Source organism: Miniopterus schreibersii (genome assembly GCF_964146895.1).
Source record: "Miniopterus schreibersii genome assembly, chromosome: 8".
Classification (NCBI taxonomy): domain Eukaryota; kingdom Metazoa; phylum Chordata; class Mammalia; order Chiroptera; family Miniopteridae; genus Miniopterus; species Miniopterus schreibersii.
The window spans coordinates 52,975,531-52,982,842 of NC_138109.1; the positions used below are offsets into that span (position 1 = coordinate 52,975,531).

Consider the following 7,312-nt stretch of genomic DNA (forward strand, 5'->3'; position numbering starts at 1 on the left):
AATATAATTAGAAAATAATAAGTACTACTTTTATGGATGGCTATGGGAAGGAAAAAATGAAGACACATATAAAAACCTTACAAGTAGTATCGAGTAAATGCCCCTGGTTTAGCGTGCAATAACTGCCGTAAAAAAAGGAGAGCTAATTTTTGTGACACTTTTACCACACACCAGGCAAGTTGGATGTGGTTTTTCCAATTTAATATTCATGCCATCCCACTAAGGTAGGCATTATATTCCCCAGTTCATACCCAAATGAAACTGAGCTCCAAAGGGTTCAAGTAACTTGCCAATTTCACATAATGGTTACTGATAGAGCCTAGTCTTAAACTCAGATGCATCTTGCTGCAAACCCCTTGCCTCTTCTTCTGTCTCATATTAACACACTGAAAATGAAAGAGGAACAGAATTCTGTGAACAGGGAGTGGTTTGCAAGAATAAATTTATGTGTTTAGTCTAAGTCAACAAGGGAGATTTCAAATCTACTTTTTTGCCTTACTGTAATAATAATTTGCTGGATAGTATTTGATTAGCCATATCGATATCTTACACTTTAGTTAGCTCATCCCATGCCATCACATACAACATGCAAAAATATGGTGAAGATCACTTAATAAAGAAAAGAAAAATTTCCATTTATTGAGTGTTGGCCATCTATAAGATTTATAAAGGTGTTCATGAGTTTTTCCTCTTTTTTTTTTTTTCTTACAGGAGCCATTTTAGACTACGAGTTGACCTCAAAGAAGGAAGCCCTATGCTATAAATGGAGTAGCAGAAAGAAAACAGATGAGTCCCTGATAACATCATGGGGCCACCAAAGCAGCGTTCAATGATTTATTATCAATTTCTCTTTTACATAGGAGAGTGAGCCCCTGTCATTTCCACTGTTAGCTTTTTTTTTCCCAGTTATATGCATTAAAAACTAAGTCCAACTGATTTAGTACCTGGAAGTGATGTGCTTCAAGTAATAGAAACTAAAATGTGGTGCTGGATTGGCGACAGAGCGGAGTAGGTGCTAATGAAAGCTGAATACCTTAGGACCACTATTATACACCAACAAAGTATTTAGTCAAATCATCACCTACCATACATTGAAAGGCCAACCATATGCTGACAAAGGCTATATATAGTATTAAGAGAAACAGTACAATATGTGCAGAATGCTCATATGGATTGTTAGCAAAATCCTAAAAGAATGATGAATTCAAGATGGAACTAGTTGGCCAGTCTGAGAGTTGAGATGGAAAGACATGAATCTTTGCTAAAGAGAGACATTCTGCCTATAACCTGAAATCTCAGCTGACTGAGAGTCTGGTAATTTGAAAACTTCCAGGTTTAGAAAAGCCAACTGCTTATACCCAAAACTGAAGAAGTTAAAAGAACTATCTGTAAATTCCAGTTTTAGCAATAAATATGACTGGTGCCCCGCCATACAAAAGTGGTGAGCCTGCTGGCAAAGACAGTGCATTATTTCATGTCTTCAGTGTAGCAGACAGCAAGCTGAGAATTATTTGGGTGAGCGGAGCACAGGGGTCTATAAATAAAAGACCAGAGTTTTCAAGGTTAAAAATTCCTTTTATCTAAGATCTTTAGCTGTGTTTACTCACACTTGGAAATGACCAAAAAGCAACTACACTGGAAGTAATACATTCTTTTAGGGTAATTTACTCTCCAAAAACAACCCCTTGGATCCTGAACCCATATTAATGAAGTGATTTGTTTTATATGTGTGATCCATAGGAAAGATATGCCCCTGACTGTCCACCTCAGATATGGCCACAAGTTAATGGAGAAGGAGGATACTCCCAAAGGTCAAAGTCAGGAACCACCAAATAAATTGGACTAGAGAGTCCTTACTGAAAGCAGAACCTGGAGCTACCTGATAGACAAACCAATGGGCTCGCCCCACAGCCAGCGCAGGAAGCCATCAGCGTTGCCGCTCAGCAAGATTTGATGATTGCTGTGCACCCAAGAAATTATTCATGTCTCTGTATTAATAAAAGTATCCAGTTAACTGAACCATGGAGAGCCAAATTAAGACCTGAAGAAGCAGCCTGCTCGTCACTGAGAGAGATGAAGTATGAGCAGAATGCGGTGACTGTAGGGGAGACATCAGGGTTTTCCTGCTTAGAGAGGAAGAAGCGGTGCTTAGACATAAGGTACCCAAGGAACAGACCCTATAAAGCTGTGGTAGGCTGCATACTTGTTCTCAATTCTTCACTCTCTGCTGGGCAACTGAGCAGAGGAAACAGAGTACACTGATGACTTGCCTTGGCCAGTAGAAAGTAAGAGGAGGGTACATGAGCAGAGGCTTTAGACAGGCTTGCATGGGCCTTTGTGCTGCACCATGAGAAAAACATGATTAATGTCCGTGCAAGGAGAATGTGGAATGTGGAACAGACCCAACCAGCCCCAAAGGCTGGGCCCAAGGCCAGTGAACACTCAACCCAGAGCAGAGATGACCTACAGGCATATGAGAAAAATAAATGCTTGTTTTTATAAACCATTGCATTTCAAGGCAGTTTGTTATGCAGTGTCATGTCCGATAAGGCAGCCAGACCTATCCTAACTGCCATAGCTCAAAACAGAAAATTTGAATATATTGTTAACAGATATGATGCCTAATGAAACAGAAAACAAACTGTGAGCAAACTGCAGACGAACTCCTGAACACCCAAAGAACAACTGAGAGAAGAACAAAGAAATTTCTAGAAACCTGCTAGAATGGTCAGGATAACTAGAGCAGTGAGCCTAAGGAATAAAAATGAACAGTCAGATCAAGGTGGGGTCTAAAAAGAAATCACAAATGATCAAAGAACTTTTTGGTTTTGTTGTGGGGTCTTTTAAATGGAACTATTTCCAAAGTAAGAAATTAAAGACTTAAAAGTACAAAGTTGTTAATTTCTGTAATAAAACTGATCAAAAGCAAAAAATAAATTTCTCTGAAAATGGACACAGTGTAATCATATTTTTGAGGTGTGAAGTTACCCAAGTTTTCAAAGAATTTAGGAGAAAGGCCAAAGGTCCAGAAAATGGAAACAGAAGTGTAAATAGTACTATTAAATGAGCAAAACAGAAAAGGCTAATTTTTCTTAAGCATGCATTAAATGAAACAGAAGGAAGAATATTGGATGAGGTCCTTAAAAAAGAAGTCAGGAAAGTATTACATAGAGTAATTGCAAAGGCCTTTTCTCCATATAACATGGAAATTGATGGATTTGAGAATAAGGATATTAAAAAAGATCTTTAAGCGTCTGCAGGAAATAGAAGAGCTAGGACAGAGCATAGATGTCATGTAGAATATTTTATGACAAACTGCTGGTCTGAGCCAATAATTCTTGGGCTGGAGAAGGAATTGTTGCTCTAGACAAAACTGGGTGTGGGGGGCGGGGGTGTCAAGGAGAAACTGAAACACAGTTTCCAAATACATTTCAAAGCAATAGTTGAATCACACAAAGAGAACTAGCTAAGTATCTTTTTTTAAAAGTGTTTTATACATAAAGAGAAAGCAGGAAAAAAGAATAATAAATCATTGATGTGGTAATAAACAGTGTGGTAGGTCATGAAACTGTAAAAGGGAAGAACTGGCCATAAGCATGAAAAACACTTTATAGAAGAGAGAACTGTCAAGCAAATGGGGAAAAGCAACAAAACGGGAATGTAGAGTTTATAAAAGGAATGTAATGGTTGTAGAGGTACCAATGTCTTAACTGCAGGATGTAATTAAAATATGCACATAGGCAAAACTTCCAGATACTTTGTATAATTTGAAAAACATGTGAGGATCAAATAATACTATGTATTAGAAAAGGTTCCTGAAAAGTATAGAGCTTTCTACAAATAGACGTAATTAATGGTTGCAAATGTTAAGAGTTACTTCTCCTGGGTGAATAACATAGAAATGCTGTTCAGTTTAGTAACTATAATGTACTAAGCAAATGTCATGCTCCGGGGGGACACATCAATAATGAAAACTGGCCCTGGCCCGCTTGGCTCAGGAGTTAGAGCACTGGCCCAAGGACTGAAGGGTCCCGGGTTCTATTCCAGCCAGGGACACTTGCCTTCATTATAGGCTTGAACCCCAGTCAGGTCAGGGTGCCAGCAGGAGGCAACTAATCAATGTTTCTCTCTCCCTTCCACTCTCTCTCTGAAGAGCAAGGGAGAAAATATTGTTGGGTGAAGATTAAAAAAAATAATAATAATGAAAACTAACATAAGCATTTCCTCTTACAAGCCAGACAATGGGCTTAAAGGAGAATGTTTGCAGCTGTCCAAACTGAGCCTCTTGTTGTGTTGTTTTCCTGGAGACAGCCACCATTGAGTACCTTGGGAACTCTCCAGAAACACATGTCCATAAAAGTACATGTGTGTGTTTATGCATATGTAGGTATGTGTGTAATATATATTTATACATATATGTCTATATGTTGATGTATACGCATATCCAAATAGCCTTCAAAGTGATATATACATTTACATTCCGACCAACAGTGCACAGTGCTTTCATCCTCATGCCTCCTGCCAAAGCCATTTATGATCAAACCTTTCGATCCATCCAAATCTAATAGCAAAAAGACATTTCATTGTAGTTTGATGTCCAATGGTCTCATGATGAGCAAATATAAGTACATTTCCACTTATTTAAAAGTTTTTTTGTGTCTCCCTTTTTATAAAGTATCTGTCTATCATCTTGGCCTGATTTTCTACTGTTTTTAAAATTCATATGTTGGAAGTGAAGAGACCATTGTCCTACGTCTTGTCAGTTTTTTTCAGTTTATTTTTCTTTCAATTTTATTTATTTATTTTTTCAACCATAATGTCACTTTTAAAAACTTTTTATTTTGAAAGTATTATAGAATCATATTCAGTTATATGAAAAAATACAGAGACATTCTATATGCCTTTCACGTACTTTTCCTCACTGGTAACAATTTCCATAACTTAGTACAATATTCCATAACTTAGCACAATAACTAAGTTATGGTAACATTTTCCGTAACTTAATACACTGGTAACATTTTCCATAACTTAGCACAAAATTTCCATAACTTAGTAAAATAACTAAGAAATTGACACTGACAAAATTTGTCAACTTTGTTCAGATTTCCCAGGTTTACCTGTGTGTGTGTGTGTTTAGTTCTACGCAGTTTGATCACATGTAGATTTGTGCGAACAGGACTATAGTCAAGGCATAGTACAGTACTGTTCTATCTCAAGGGTCCTCTTGCTACCCTTTTTTATTCATAGCCACCTTCCTCTTTCTGCCCCTCTCTAACCCCTGAAAACCACAAATCTGTTCTCCATCTCTGTAATGTTGCCATTTCCAAAATGTTATATAAGTGGAACCATAAACTATGAAAACGTTTGAGAATGCCTTTTTTTTCACTCCGTGTAATTCTCTTGGGATCCTTTCAAGTGTGTCTAAATAGTTCCTTCCTTTGTATTGCTGAGTAATATTCCATGGATCTTTGACAGTTTTTTGTTTTTGTTTTTTAACCATTTATTCACTGAAGAACATGTGGGTAGTTTTTAGTTTGGGGCTATTACAAATAGAGTTGATATGAGCAATTGTGTCCAGGTTTTTGTACAAACATAATTCTCCCTCTTTTTTCTGGGATAAGCGCTCAACAGTGCAAATTGCTGAGTCATATGGTTAGCACATGTTTAGTTTTGTAAGAAACTGCCATATGTTTTTCCAGAGTGGCTGCACCATTTTTCATTCCTATCAGCAGTGTATGAGGGACACTACTTCTTGGCATACTTGCTAGCATTTGGTGTTACATTTTTATTTTAGCTTCCTAATAAGCACCTAGCAATATCTCATTGTGGTTTTAATTTGCATCTCCTAATAGCCAATCACCTTGAACATCTTTTTATGTGCTTATTGCGATTTCTGTATCTGCTTCAGTAAAATTATCTTCATGTCTTTCGAGCATTTTAAAACTTGTTTTATTTTGTGTGGTATTTTGAGTGTTCTTTTTATGTTCTAGATAGTATTCTTTGCTGAATATGTGATTGTCAAATATTTTCTTTCAATATGTAGCTGTCTTTTCATACTCTTCAGAGTCTTTTGCAGAACAAATATAATTATAATTTTAATCCAATTTATCTAATTGTTCTTTTGTAAATCATGTTTTTCGGGTCAAGTCGAAAGAACACTTTTCTAAGCCATAAATGCCAAAAAATTTTCTTCTATAATCTTTCTGGAAGTTTTATTAGTTTTATGTTTCACATTTAAGTTTCTGATCCATTTTGAGTTAATTCTTGGGTAAGGGGTGAGGTTTAGGTTTCAGCTTAATTTTTGCCTATGGAGGTCCAATTGCTTCATTGGAAAGTTATCCTTCTTCCATTGAATTGTTTTTATGTCTTTATTACAAGTCAGTTAGTTGGGCATATTTGTATGTTCTCATTGTGGGTTATCTATTCTGTTCCAATGATCTATGTATCTGTCTCTCTGCCAATATCACACCATCTTAATTACCGTAGCTATATAATAAGACTGAATTATCCAACTTTCAAAAGTTGGATATTCTTTTTCAAAATGGTTTTGGTTATTTTAGTTTCTTTGCATTTCCACATAAATTTTACATTGATCTTGTCTCCATTTACAAAACATTGCTAGGATTTTTTTATAGGGACTGTGTTGAACCTGTAGATAAATATGGAGAGAAATGATATCTGGAATATGTTAAGTCTTCCCTTCCTTGGACACAGTATGTCTCTCAGTCTTCTCTGATTGCTTGCATCAGCATTTTACTTTTTTCAGCATATTTATTCTGCATGTGTTTTCTTAAGTTTATAATTATTTCATTATGTTTGGGGTCTTATGGTATTTGGAGTAAATAGTATGATGTTTTTAATTTTTTACACATATGTATTGTTAACATATAAAAATGAAATTAATTTCTGTATGTTGATCTTGTATCCTGTGACATGGTGGACTCACTTTAGTGCTAAAAGTATTTCAGTTATTTTTGTAGAATCCTTATGATTTTACACATAGATAATCATGAAAATAAGGACAGGCTTATTCTTTTCTTTCCTGTCTGTATGCCTTTTGTTTATTTTTCTTGCCTTATTGCACTGGTTAGAAATTCTAGTACTATTTTGAATGAGAGTATGAGATGGGAATGGATATCCCTGACCTTATTCCTCTAATCTTAGAGTGAAAGCACTCAGTCTTTCACTACTAATTATAATAGTTGTAAGGTTTGTGTAGATGTCCTTTATCAAGTCAAGATAGTTCACTTTTATTCCTAACTTGAGAGTTTTGATTATGAATGGGTTTTGAATTTTGTCAAATACTTTTGCT

At 35.9% G+C, this 7,312-nt stretch overlaps 1 long non-coding RNA gene across 1 annotated transcript in view; it reads left to right on the plus strand.

Moving 5' to 3' along the window:
• Window positions 1–2,952, plus strand: part of LOC308560284 — a 41,813-nt gene extending 38,861 nt beyond the window's left edge. The window contains exon 4 of the long non-coding RNA XR_013999316.1: window positions 712–2,952. This is a non-coding gene — a long non-coding RNA (uncharacterized lncRNA). The remainder of the gene's footprint in view (window positions 1–711) is intronic.
• Window positions 2,953–7,312: the final 4,360 nt, after the last annotated feature.